Consider the following 14,222-nt stretch of genomic DNA (forward strand, 5'->3'; position numbering starts at 1 on the left):
TCTATCAAAAAAACCCAGGTCCATAAACCAGAAGCATCATCATTGGCTCACAATGGATTAGAGCATTTGGTGAAGAATAAAAAGATGACAACATCACAGTTGAATTTGAAGTTGTACACCTTTAATTGATACACTTTTTCAAAATGGCTTTTTAATCAAATCATAAATGCCCATCAATAGTTTTGGTGTGCAGGAAGTAGGTCTTTGGTTCAGAAATTGGGTAAAATACATATGAGATTGGTGGTGGTGTTTTTTTTCTCCCATAGATTGAAAGAGGTGGATTTGGAAGGATTTATGTTTAATTTGGTTATATATTTATGTTTCCATGGATTGAAAGAAATGAATTTGGAAGAATTTATGTTTAATTTGGTTATGTTGTATGATGTTTATGTTTCCATGGATTGAAAGAAGTGTATTTAGAAGAATTTATGTTTAATTTGGTTATATTGTATGATGAATACGTTTCTATGGATTGAAAGAAGTGAATTTGGAAGAATTTATGTTGAATTTGGTTATTGTATGATTATTTGTAACTTTTATCAAATATGTATTTATCATTTATCAAATATGTATTTATCACTTTTAAAAATTCAGACCCTCTTAGAAATTCAAACCTCTTAAAAATTCAGATCTTAAAAATTCAGATCCTACCAAATAGCCCCTTAGCCCAAGAATATCTTTATTATGTCCAAACATTGTAGCTTGGTTAGCCAACTACAACTTTCTAAAGGTAGAAGTTCAATACTTCGATATATGTTATCCGCTTAGCCCAATAATATCTTTATTCTGTCTAAACTTTGTAGCTTGGTTAGCCGACTACAACTTTCTAAAGGTCGAAGTTCAAGACTCCGACCTAGGCTACCCACTTAGCCCAGGAATATTTTATTTTGTCTAAACTTTGTAGCTCGGTCAGCCGAGTACAACTTTCTAAAGGTCGAATTTAACACTCCGACCTTGGCTACTTGCTTAGCCCAAGCATATTTTTACTCTTTACAAATTCTAAAGTTTGGTCAGCCGACTAGAATTTCCTACACAACAAAGTTCATTATCCCAACTTGCTTAGCTCAGAATTTCTTTTTCAATAAATACCATTCCGTGAGACGGTCTCCATCTTCACAGCAATTTCAAAACCTCAAAATATGATATATATATATATATATATATATATATATATATATATATATATATATATATATATATATATATATGTCCAATATAAAGCATGTAGTAAGGACAAAGGAGAAAGTGTAAACGAACAAATATTTCTTGTAACGACTCGTAATGAAGCCATAAAAGAATCACAGAACGCATGGAACTCACTAAGACGGAAACTTTCAACCCTAACACACAAATGAATTACTATCACCTAGTCAACCAAGGCAAGATACTAGCAAAATATATGTAGTAGTGCACACAGCCATATGATCCAGCTACAACCATTACATCATTACAAAATTTCAGCACAAATAATAAAGCAGGAAGCAATCAGACTACCCAACAAAGAAGACATGTCCACGTTATAAGAACAAACCCATATACCAACATTCAGAATTTGACAAATAACCATAATTTTGCCAATAGATTCACACAACACTATTGAAGGTTGTCCATTCCCACCATGACCACTTGTAGATGCACCATTACCACTAGCACGATCCACCAATGCACGCAATTGCTCAACATTCGTTAAGGGAAAACCAAAATCAGACAGATATCGGTGCAAAACAAAACAGAAAATGCCTCTTCAATCTTTTGCACAATGGTGGGATCATACAATGGAAGTTCAGTCTCATGCATACCCATATTGAATTCGAAATTCATCATCTCAAAGCCAACTCTCCTGCCAAAATCAACGCAAATAATCTGCAAATCACGGTTAGCCTCAAAAAGAAGACTCGGAGACAAGTTTCTCAACCAGTTTTGCGATCTCATGCGATAACACCCAAGTTACATCCCGATCACTTTGTTCAACTGACCCTCTAGGCCCATCGCACTTGCCTGCAAGTCCGTATTCTAGAGAGAGGAATCATTCAACTCGCCCTTCAACTTCCAAATAGTATGCTCTAGCATGGCTATCTTATCCACCTGCCCAATCTTCTCCAACACAAGAGATGCCACGTTAGCCTTTATCGTCGAGACCTCCTCGATAACATCATCATAACCAGCTAACTTACTCTCCAAGACAACTTTCGTTTTTTGCACTACGGATAGCTCACCCCTCACCTTATCCAATTCACCCTGAGACACCGTTCCAACATTCAGCACAACCTTCTCCAACACAACAACTTTCTCCATAAGTTTCACATGTTGATCACGAAACAGTTTTACATTATGAGAAACACCACTAGACAAAACCGCAAATGGTTTAATAAGATCTGATATCTTCTTGAATTCATCATGAAGGTTATGATTCTCTAGATGCAATGCCTTGTTTTCATCAAGCCACGAAATGTTCTCTTGGCCCATAACCATGTTTTCCATAAGCTTTATCTTATAGATATCTCGAACATGCTCCTTGTGACCTTCGTTGACACTAGAACTGGTCCCCAGAGAAGCAAAGTAATCAAAAAAGAGATGGCAACCTTTGGCTGCATTAAACTTTGTTATCGCCAATATTCCCAAGCAGGAACATAAATAGGACCCGCTGGGTGCGAAGTATCGACATCACGGGGCGGGCTAATCATATTTAATCATGACACATATGATGAGGGATGGATAACACCAAGGCTGCTATAAAAATCATGAAAAGCACTAGGATCTAAGGAATGAGATATCTTCAGGGCCCTACCACTACTACCCTCTCCACCGGCTAGGACAGCTGCCAAGGCACCAGAATCCCTGCCCCTCTTACGCCGAACTAAGGATTTTTCACCATTTCCTTCATCACCATCACCATTAGAAACAATCACAGGACTAGTGGAAACATGGGAAACGTGATCATTATTTGCTTCATTATAGGAATCATGAACCTTGATCGAGGATTCCGACCCCTCCTCCTTATCATTTTGGGAGTTACTACCATTGATCCTACTATACGTAAAGCTATCATCGATAATCAGGAGATCAAAATCATTAGAACCAAGATCTCGTGCAGCAATCTTACCTTTAACAAAGTCATACAACAATAAAGGCAATCGAGCTCCATCTACATCACACATACACGGAGTTAATGCATATAATAAAAGCAAAAGTAGAAAACATCTTGTAAAAGCAAGCCTGGACCATGAACAATTAAATTTGGAACAACGCTAAGACGTAACCAATACAGACTCATATCTACTTTCCCCAACACAGCTTCAAGAAATTTCTTCATCATCACATTCAAGCGAGAGATCTTATCTATATGTTGGCCTAAATAACAAGTTCAAGTAGGTTTTTGATCATCAATCGTTCTAGGAAGGTGAAATTGGTTTCAATAATGGAAGCAAGAAGCGTTCAACCAGATAAACTCATTTTTCCAGTTTTTTTATAGAATCAAGAAGACCCTCAATAAAACTCTGTCCCCTTGACCGAATGTAATACCAAGCCCCATTACTACGAAAGCGAAAAAAATACTGGAACAAGGAAAAAGTGGGAACAACTAAGGAGGCATGGCAGAGGAGTTCAAAGCAGATGACCTTTGAAATCAAATTAGGTTTTATGTGGTTTGTATGAATCTTGTATCCCTCAATAACCGAACCAAAGAACATTGATGGGGGCACACACAAGCCGACTTCAAAGTAGTAAAGATAGAAACCAACCTTACCTAGTGGAGGGAAATCGATGACTGCATTAGAGCAAGAAGAAGGGCACCATCCTCGTTGACAAGATGGTACTTCACAGAAACTTGGTCGAGCTGCTCCTGGTTGATGGCCAAATGAACAACAGGCATCACTGAACGAGACATTCTTTCACAAAGTGTATGAGGATTCAGGAAGAAAAAAAATGAAAAATAGAATATGGAAGAATAATAGGGAAGAATAAAAGGACAAATCTGTCAAAGATTTCACAGTTATTTATGAAATGGAAAGCGGGAAGCCAACTGCCACTAAACAAGGATTCGATTTCCTATAATCCTATGAGAAGTTATGGGCGCATGAGTAAACAAAAGCCATCAACTAGGCCAAGTAATAGGGAGAGAAAGTATAACCCATTAAATCCCAATTATTATAAATCGGAAGCGCTTTATAACAATTAGACTGGGGGCTTAATGAGGTACGGGTGCCAGTCCAAACAACACCAGGGTGACCAACAAACCCGGCCTCCCAGCATAAGACTAAGTATATAAATAATACCAAACACTAGATCAAGAATCACCCTATCACCATACACATCCTATAAAAATGGTGTTTTCCAATTGCTTTTGGATAAGGGCTCCTCCCGTTCCTCCCACTCTTCCTCTTTAACGCTTTCAAATTCATCATGCATAAGGAACTTTGTGTTTTCTTGTTTAACCATATTTGCTTTGGTATGAGATGGGTAAGGGAGAGGTGTTCGATATGGCTTAAAGACAGAAAAATCAAAAATTTCTTTTATTGCCCACGACGTGGCACTATTGCCTCCACGTCGTGGCGACTGGTCAGCTTCACGAATCATTTCTTCTTTTTATTCTCCTTCAAGTGACTGATTGAACTGCTTCTCTATTAAATCAAGGACCCTCATTTGCTCCAATTCTTCCTTTTCTTCCGCATAAACAACCATGACTTGAGATATTGGGATCGGGTCTGTTTTTCTTGAAGGTGAATCTGATAGCTTTTCTTGCACAAGCTTTGATAATCAACGACCGTGTACTGTTTCTTTTAAGCTTCACCACTTTGGAAGGAGGGGTAAACTTGTTTATGAACTCAGCCTTGAAATCAGCCCAAGTATATAAACTAGACCGAACACTAGAGCAAGAATCACCCTATCACTATACACATCCTATGAAGCATCTCTAGTAAACACCGAAAAAGCAAGACTATTTTAATAAAAATGAGGTTTTCCATCGTAACATAAGGGTTAACACAAAGCTCAGAAGAAGAAGCTAAGAACCGGTCTAAGCCTCAGCTATAAAACAAGTCTTCCCCCAACTTGAGAGGTAAGATTTATGCAATTATTAGCAATTTATACACATCCAATGCTCCGAATATGACTCCCAACTTAGGCATCGGAGAGCAATACCGGGGGTCTGCCCTCGGTATGGCTTTCTAACCTATATTTGTCACATATCATGCAACATGTTACCTAGATTTCTCATTAGATGAGGCTCTAATACAGACAATCAAAAGCATCCAGGTCACCACATAGCAACATTACCTAACAAAACATGTAAGGCTTAATATCCACTTGTCAATATAAAGAAAAATCTGAAGGTTGGAATTATCATTTTAATATGAAAATACAAGGTATGCTTTTATATCAAAATGAAGATAACATATGTGTTTACTACGAACTAGGGGAGCATAGTGATATTCCTAATCTTGTATGAACGTGACATATTCAATCTTGAGAAACTACATTCTGACTATGCAAGGATCTTTCACATTGACTCGAAAAGTATTTTTAAGATGAAAGCCTTAGGAAAGACAAGATACATTCTTGGAATATTAAATCTACGGAGATAGATAAAGATGAATGTTAAAAGTTTTAAATCTTTATGCATATGTTGACAATATCTTGAAAGAGATCAAGATACAAGATTCCTTTAGAGGACTCCTCACATTGCCACATGGCACGATGTTGAGCCCACCTCAAACAAACCTAGCACATAGGTTTGAGCTAGATAAAATTATTTATATTCTATTTGATTTGACAAATAAACCCATAGTTTATGACATATTATCCACACAAGACTAGGTATATGATTATGATGTAAACATATCATAAGATACCAATTGGATACATGGGTAAGTCTACGGATTACTATAAAGACACTCTCTGAGTACTTAAGAAGAACAAAGAGAATGTATATGATTTGAGAATAAGATCTTTATGTAAAGGAGCTACATAAAATTCTAAGTTAAAAAAACACGCACACACATACACACAAACACACATACACACACACACACACACATATATATATATATATATATATATATATATATATATATATATATATATATATATATATATATATATATATATATATATATATATATATATATATATATATATATATATATGAGTATAACTGTGTTGTGATATGTCAAACCTTAGGTAGTTGTCTTGATAATGAATAGTTTGTAAATGACGAAGGTCCACAAGACTTTGTTATGTATGTATTTTACTAGGTACATTAAAGGTTCGCTATTCAATATCTAAGTCTTAGTATTTTTTGTATCCGTGCGTATCCTACAAATAGACTAGGTATATAAATGTTTTGCAACATCTTTTGTACTCTTACGCATTGAGATTTCTCCCTCATTGCAACTTAACTTGTACAAATTCTAAATTAATTGAGCTGAATGAAGATTATATTTAGATCACGGTGTTCATACTTACTCTAATTTACATTTATGATTGTTAAAACATTCTTTTAATTGGTATCAGGTCAGTAATCTTCACATTGTTTGAAGAATCTCGTTCACGTTTTCGTCTTATTGAATCATTATTTCTTATTAAATCGTTCCGCAAGTGAAAACGTAATTCTTCATTCGATCACTGTGATTTTACGATTTTGCAATCGTTTTATCAATCATTTTTCATTCAATTTCGTTCTGTTCAAAGTTTATCCTCTTTTTACTTAATCAAATGGTGAATCTGAATGTCAACACTGTGATGAACTACGCAAACTTGCTTGGATCTGCAACATAAGTTGCAATGTTGCTTCTAGAGTATTACGATCAATGGGCGGATTGTATGGATGACTATCTTAACAGGATTGATGAAGAACTATGGCGATCTATCGAAAAAGGACCTTATCGTGCTAATCTTATTCAAGTGGTTGGAAATACTCGTGCTGCTAAAGATATGATTACTCAAGGAAACAAAAATATCGTGAATGACAAAAGATATCTTCATGAATTGCGTGGAGCTTTGCCACCAGTTGTTTACAACTATGTTCAAGGTTGCAAGACTGTAAAAGAAATTTGGGACACTTTGAAAGAGAAATTCCAAAGGAATGAACAAACCAAGAAGAGTTTAGTGACGCAGTGCTTGTCAAAGTTGGCCGATTTCAACCAAAAGCCTATTACGATAGATTTAATGATATAATCTATGAGTGTACCAGATATGGTGTTGTTCGGACCACTCTTGAGTTCAACATTACCTTCATCCTAGGATTGAACAAAGAATGGAAGAACATTTTCCTTATCATCAAGACCCAGGAGAATTTCGACACTTACTGACTATCGAATCTCTACAATATCTTGAAAGCTCATGAGTCTGAGGTGAAGTAAATAGCATAAGAGAACAACAAAATGAATTTTGGTGGTCCAGTGGGACTTGTTTCAAAAATAACTGGGAAGGATAATGGTTCTAATGATGAAGCTGAGAAAAATGATGAAGGTTTTCTTCTTAACTCTGATGACGAAGCTAGTGGTTATTACTTTAATAATAAGGTCAAGAAATTCTACAAAAAGCCTTTTAGTGGAAAGTTCAAAAATAGCTCGATGAAAAAGCCATTGTCGAACTCTATTGTTGGGCAAAAGAGTGTTGAGAAGGTGGAGAAGAAAGAAGAAAGAAGAAGATTGAGAAGAATCTTAAAGGTGATTTCGGTTACAGTTGCAACTATTGTAACATGAATAATATCTTGCGATTGACTGTATGTTTAGGAAGCAGGAATAAAATAAAGAGAATGTGAAGGATGAAGTATACTACGCTATGAAGCTTAGAGAAGTTTGTGCAAAGACAAAGAATCTATCCTTGGTTGTGAAGGATGGGAATGAAAATATTGGAACCTATCAAATCTGGACTCGAACTCCAATGACGAAGAGATGTGTTATCCCACTCATGGAGTCATGTTCGAAAACAAGGTTCTAGGTCATTCAGGTGAGAATAGCTTGTTTGGTGAGAGTGAGGAAGATAGTGATGTGGAAGAGATGGGGAAAGAGAAGGAAGAGGAGAGTAGATAGGAGGAAGAGATGATAGCTGGGAAGTGATTTGTAACGATAACTTCAAGGTTTCCCATGATCGGAAGGTATGTGATCTTCTTGTCTCTCTCAATGTTCCTTTAAACTTACCACACTATTTTATCTGATTTTGATGATACATGTTCTTACTTGAAGATAGTGACGTGGAAGATATGGAGAAAGAGAAGGAAAATGAGAGTAGATAGGAGGACGAGATGATAGCTAGGAAGTGTTTTGTAACGACAACTTCAAGGTTTACCATGACCGGAAGGTATGTGATATTCTTGTCTCTCTCAATGTTCCTTTAAAATCTTACCATGCTATTTTATCTGATTTGATGATACATGTTCTTACTTGAATGATATGTTGATTTCTATGAGTAGCGAAGCGGAGAAAACTAAGGCCATGCTTTACGAAGCAAGAAATAAATTGGAAAAGAAGAATACTAGGATAGACGGCCTTGAACTGAAAATCACAAATGTCATTATAGATTGGGATTCCTTATGGATGGACAATAACATGTTGGTTAACAAAAATGAATATTTACTGTAACACTGCTAAACGTCTGTATGGGAAGTTAACAGATCTTTATCATTCATCTGACATTTTCAAGTAACAACATAGAAAACTACTCCCATTCATAAACTTTAAACATGAATTAATTGATGAAATTACTTTTGATATGAGAGTAGAGTAGTTGAATATGACCAAGTTCCGAACGATTATTATTCTTACGGTGTTGTGAATATCAATGATTTTTTAGATGCTAATGATTTGGTTGATATTGTGAAAGATACCTTGTCTAAAAATGATCAAATGAAATTTTTGAACAAAACTGAGAATTCAAGACAAAGTACTCAAAATTTTTTTGCTGATATCAAAGATGATTATGATAATGTCAGTAAAATAGAGGAAGAGGAATGTGTTGATTGCTCAAAAGTGTCTGTCATTATTATCACTTCTTTAGCTAAAAGCAAAGAAAATGATGATTCAAAGAGGAAGCTAGAAAATGATTCATCTTCGACAACCAAAATTAGTGATTCTCAAGAGTGAGTTGTTGTCGAAGACATAACAAATGATGAAAGTGAAAATGAAAATGATTCTTGTGAAAAAGAAATTCCACAATTTTTTAAAGCTCAAGTTTTTGAGGATTCAGAAGAATTCACAAAAAGTTAAAAAAAAAAGGAAAATATTTTCTTGAACAAAAATCGGTTCTTTATTCAACTTTTATTAAAGGACTTCCAAATCAAGTTTTCGTTACAATAGGAAATGGTGATAAAGTCAATCCAGAATTGAATGAATTGTTAGGCTGGAGGGAACCGAAACCGCACTCTCTCCCCCACCACATAAGCGTCACGTCATTTTTTACCACACAAATGTGGTTTCTTGCCACAGCAAGGGAGTGGTGCCACACTTTTATTTTCTTTTTTTTAGTTATTTTAATTAAAACTTCTTTTTTAATAAAAAAACATAATTTTTCATTACTTGAAAATTAAAAAAAAAACATTACATTAAAAATTCAAAAAACATTACATCGCATTACACAAAAAAAACACACACACACATGACATTAAAATAATCCTAAAAACTTAAAAAACAAATGAAGATCGAGAGAAGATGACATTTTTGAGAGAGATTGATGATTTTTTTTAAAAAGATTGAGAGAGAAGAGGTTGTATTGTGGTTAAAAACAAATGAAGTGTATATGTATATATAGGAAAGAAAGGCAAAAGAAAAAAAAAGCGCAAAAGCATTCAACGGTCAAATATACCACCAAGCAATCACAGACCACGGTATTCTACAGCCGCAATGCGGCCAAAACCGCACAAGACCGCAGCCTGAGGGCGGTGCGCGCGGTCCAGGTGGCACAAACTGCGGTCCCAGGCCGCGGCCACACCCTTCAGCCTTAGAAGAAGATAATTCAAAAGTCATTGACATAGGTTTTTATTTTAATCAAAATGTTGAGGAAAATAATTTGAATCAGAGATCAAAAACTTTTTAACGTCAAGAGTGTCAAAAATCTTTTTCCAAAGAAAATAAAAAAAAATGAGTTTGGGTTGTGAAAAGCACCAAATCTGACGTTGTGATATGTTTTTACCAATTAATTTGAAAAATCAAAAGGCGAAGACTCAAACTTTCGAAAAAGATGTTGAAAAAACTATTTCAAAAGACGAAATTTCCAAAAAGAAAACTCAAAATAAAGCTTATTGGAAGAAAATAAGAGATTTTTAAAAGGACAGGAAATTACAACAAACATCTTCACGAACTCAAGAAAAGAAGGTTTATCAACCACCCAAAACTCATGTTTCAAAAGCCCTGCCAAAGATTGTTCCCAAAGTTGTTAACAAAAATGTTGAGAACAAGAATCAAAAAGGTTTTTCTCAAAATTCTAACGTTGTTCAAAGTTGAAAAATGAAACAAGTTCAAAAACATTAAAACCATGTTCAAAGAAATGCTCAAAATATTTTTTCACAAAATCAAAAAGTTTTTCAAAAGGAATCTTGTTTTGCATATCAAAATCGCTTTTAGCAAAAATTACAAAAAACTTTTTCGCAAACAATTTTTTCAAAAACGACCAACGTTGTGAAGAAAAATGTACCATTCAAACCTGATGGTCCATGTTTTCCAAATTGTGGTTAAAGGCACAAATCAAATGTTTCATTTGTCAAAGGAAAAAATGAAATGAAAATTTTCAATCATTAGTTTAAAGGAAAAGGATAGGAAATTCAATCGCAAAAGTATTCATATGAACAAGTCAAACAGGTTTATGAGAATTACTTGAATGAATCGATGAGTGGAAGTACTTCATCCCAAGAATCAATGTCAAAGAATTTGAAATGCAAAAAAGTTAAAACAAACAAGAAATTGATTTTTCTAGAGAAAAAGGTTGGAAGAGAGAAATTCAAAGTTGAAACTTTGCTAGTGAATGATTATATTTATGTGCCCAAATCTGACAATGTTGATTTATTTTACAAAATCAAAACAAAAGTTCATAAATGTATTTTGAACTTATCACTACACACGACATTCCACACTAATTTCCAAGGACCCAAAAGCCCGGGGGACCTAAATCTCTTTGAATGATTGTAGGTGCTATGTGACGAGCAGCATGGCGAAAAATTGGTATGTCAATAGTGGTTGCTCGCGTCACATGACAAGAATGAAAGAGAATCTGAGAGATTTTAGGAAGTTGGATAACGCAGGTGTTGTGAAATTTGGGAATAATCAGATGTGTAAAATCAAGGGATATAAGAAAGTTACGAATCAGAAGTTTACTGTGAATAGAGTCGCTTATGTAGAAGGTTTAAAGGACAACCTTATAAGCGTATCTCAACTCGTCATTGGTACTGGGAACCAAGTTCTCTTTGATGAAGAAGGAAGTGTGATATCGAATAAGGAATTGCAGGAAGTCTTGTTAAAGTCAAAGAGGAAAGGCGATATGTTCACTCTAGACATAAAACCAATAGTAGACATTCCTTCTATTTGCCTACTATCGAAGGCTTCTTCTGACTCAGTAGACTTTGGTATTGAAGACGTTCTCATCTGAATTTAAAAAAATTGAATAAGCTTGTTTTAAATGATCTTGTTCGTGGTTTACATGTTTTAAAATTTGATAATGATTCCTTGTGTGTAGCTTATGAATAGGGAAAACAATAACGTCAAGGCCATCCAATCGTTATTTAATCAAATATTGTCGAGCCGCTGGAACTTTTACACATTGACTTCTGTGGTCCTTCGACTATTGAATGTCTCAATATGAAGAAGTACACATTTGTTATTGTAGATTATTTTTATCGATTTACTTAAGTTTATTTTCTAAGATAGAAGTCAGAGACTGCTTGGGTGATGATCGATTTCATAAAAAACATCGAATTGAGATTGAAGAAGAAAGTTCGTAGGATCAAAAGTGATAATGGAAGAAAATTCAAGAATCAAGCTCTAGATTTATTTTGACGAATTTGAGTATCTCCCATAACTTAACGTCTCCTTACACACCACATCAAAATGGTGTTGTCTAACGGAGGAATTGATATTTATGCGAAGCTGCTAGAATGATGCTCACTTACATGAATCCATCTCAATATTTTGGGCAGAAATGTTTTCTACAACTTTTTTTACACAAAATCACTCTTTTATTCATCACATATTTAACATCACACCTTATGAAATCATTAACAAATGGAAACTAATGTAAAATATTTCCATGTTTTTCGTTGCAGATGTTTTATCACGAATCTCAAAGATAATCTTTCAAAGTTTCACACGAAAGCTGATGAATGAATCTTTTTGGGATATTAACATAACCCTATAACATATAGGATGATGAACAAATGAATGTGAAGTGTTAAATAAACGTTCAATCTCACATTCGATGACTATTATATCAAAAGAGTTGAACGTGAATTTTCAAAGAAACCAATTTTTTCTGAGTCTGATGAAGAATCTAAGAAAATGCTTACTTTCAATGTTGATTTTTACTTGCCTTTTGGTATTCCTGATAGAGCAATTAATGTTGAAGTCAATATCGAAGACAATCAAGTACTGGAAGAATCGAAGCATTTAGATGACTCTACAGTCACTGATGAGTGAACAGATGAATGTCGAAGAGGGTCAAACTTCGACATCTAATCAAGTTGAAGGGGAGCACTTGACTACACAACCTCAAGTTGAGGGGGAGCTATTACTTTTGCATGTTAGTGTTAAGGGGGAGCAACAATCAGTGAATCCATGTCCTCAGGGGGAGCCAAGTGAAACATATAATGAACACAAGAATGATGCTCCAGGTAATTATAATAATGATGATTTTAATGATAATCTTTCTACTATAGAAGATTTTTCTTAATATGAAGTGAGATTTCAAGATGATCATTTGGATATTGATCCATCTTATCCACCTTTGGATAAATGGACTCGTGATCATCCAAAAGAACAAATTCTTGGTAATCCTAATTCCTTAATGTTAACAAGTGCACATATTAGAGCTAGGACTGAAGTTCTTACTGTTCATCAAAAAATTTGCATGTTTAATGTTTTTATCTCAAAAATTCAACCAAAAATATTCAAGACTGTATTAGAACATCCTGATTGGATTGTTGCTGTATAATCTGAGGTGGTTGAATTTGAACGAAACAAAGTTTGGAGGTTAATCCCTAAGCCTGAAAATGTTTCAATAGTTGGTTTAAAATGGGTCTTTAAAAATAAAGTTGATAAAGAAGGTAATGTGGTTTGCAATAAAGCAATATTAGTCGTAAAAGGTTATTCGCAACAAGAAGGCATTGATTATGATGAAACCTTTGCTCATGTTGCAAGACTTGAAGTAGTACAAATTTTTATTGCTTATGCAGCTCACCAGAACTTCGATGTTTACCAAATGGACGTAAAGTGTACATTCCTTAATGGAGTACTCGGGGAGACAATTTATGTTGAGCAACCACCTAAATTCGTAAATGATAAGTTTCTTGATCATTGTTATATCCTTGATAGAGTAGTTTATGGGTTGAGAAAAGCACCACTTGCTTGGTATGCAATGCTAGCAAGTTTTTTGAAAATCGATAAATTTAAGCAAGGATCGATTAATCCAACTTTATTTTGTAAGAAACTTGGGAATCATCTAATGCTTGTTTAAATTTATCTCGATGATATAATTTTTGGTTCTACTAACCCTTCGTTGTCTAAGGGATTTGACGAATTAATGAAAAGTTAGTTTGAGAAGAGCACGATGGGGAAGGTCAATCATTTCTTGGGACTGAACATTCGCCAAAGCATATAATGAATCTTTATTAATCAATAGTCTTATACACGAAAATTGCTCGAGTGCATTGGAATGAATAATTGTTCATATGTGAAGGTTCCTATGGCTGTCAGCACTAGTTTAAGCCCTTCATTGGATAATCCTATTGTTAAGCTGAAGACATATAGAAGCATGATTAGTTCGATATTGTATTTAACTACAAGTCGACCTGATATTATGTTTTCGGTGTGTAACTGTGTCAGGTACCAAACGAATTCCAGAGAACCGCATCTCACTGCTATCAAGATTATTTTTCAGTATCTACAGTGAACTCCCATGATAGGATTGAGGTATCCAGCCAACACATGATTCTTCGTCCAAGCTTTTTTTTATGAGGATGTAGGAGGTTGTTGTCACAACTAGAAATTTTAGGTCAAAACCAAGTCCAAGGGTCTTGTATA

The sequence above is a fragment of the Lactuca virosa genome, chromosome 5 (assembly GCF_052849685.1).
Source record: "Lactuca virosa cultivar CGN04683 chromosome 5, Lactuca_virosa_CGN04683_v6, whole genome shotgun sequence".
NCBI classification, from domain to species: Eukaryota; Viridiplantae; Streptophyta; class Magnoliopsida; order Asterales; family Asteraceae; genus Lactuca; species Lactuca virosa.